Source organism: Vigna umbellata, chromosome 11 (genome assembly GCF_029865625.1).
Source record: "Vigna umbellata cultivar VRB3 chromosome 11, Vumbellata_1.0, whole genome shotgun sequence".
NCBI classification, from domain to species: domain Eukaryota; kingdom Viridiplantae; phylum Streptophyta; class Magnoliopsida; order Fabales; family Fabaceae; genus Vigna; species Vigna umbellata.
Window position 1 is genome coordinate 25797321 of NC_142175.1, and position 1374 is coordinate 25798694.

Consider the following 1374-nt stretch of genomic DNA (forward strand, 5'->3'; position numbering starts at 1 on the left):
TGAATTAAAAACAAAAAATCTAAATACATAAAAATAGAATAAAACAAAAAGGTAAAATAATAAAAAGGAAAATAATAAATAACCAATAAAAAAAGAATTTTTTACAACCCGGACAAAATTGAGTGTTGACAGCTGCCCCTCTTTACTTAGATATTACTAAATAATATGAAAATTTAATCTTTTCGTATTATTTAAGTAAAGCTAAGTAAAGATAAAAACACAAATTTTGTTCGGGTTTCAATCATGACAGAAAACGAACAAAATAATTCAAATCACGATACCAAACGACCAATGTCAAGTAGAGTATCCGTAACAAAAACTAAAACCTGGATTTGACCATTGCCTCGCAGAGGGCCAAACTCACAGAACAAAAATTTAAATCCGACCATTGCCACGCAGAGGGTCGATACCAGAAAATTAAAATCTGGATTTGACCATTGCCTCGCAGAGGGCCAAACTCACAGAACAGAAATTTAAATCCGACCATTGCCATGCAGAGGGTCGATAACAGAAAATTAAAACCTGGATTTGACCATTGCCTCGCAGAGGGCCAAACTCACAGAACAGAAATTTAAATCCGACCATTGCCATGCAGAGGGTCGATAACAGAAAATTAAAACCTGGATTTGACCATTGCCTCGCAGAGGGCCAAACTCACAGAACAGAAATTTAAATCCGACCATTGCCATGCAGAGGGTCGATAACAGAAAATTAAAACCTGGATTTGACCATTGCCTCGCAGAGGGCCAAACTCACAGAACAGAAATTTAAATCCGACCATTGCCATGCAGAGGGTCGATAACAGAAAATTAAAACCTGGATTTGACCATTGCCTCGCAGAGGGCCAAACTCACAGAACAGAAATTTAAATCCGACCATTGCCATGCAGAGGGTCGATAACAGAAAATTAAAACCTGGATTTGACCATTGCCTCGCAGAGGGCCAAACTCACAGAACAGAAATTTAAATCCGACCATTGCCATGCAGAGGGTCGATAACAGAAAATTAAAACCTGGATTTGACCATTGCCTCGCAGAGGGCCAAACTCACAGAATAGAAATTTAAATCCGACCATTGCCATGCAGAGGGTCGATAACAGAAAATTAAAACCTGAATTTGTAACTTTGAAAAGTTGATAAATGCCGAGTCAAACATGAAGATTTTGCAAACAATTTTCCTCGCTTCCTCTAAGATGATGTTATGTCATGATGATGCATGGATGCATGAACACATGAGACCTTCATTTTGGTCTTTTCTTTTAATCTCGCTTTTCATCATTTTTTTTTTTTTTTTTTTTTTTTTTTTTTTTTTGAAAATTCCATGCTTGGAATCCATTGTTAACATTGTCATCAAACACAATGTACGTTCAAAACG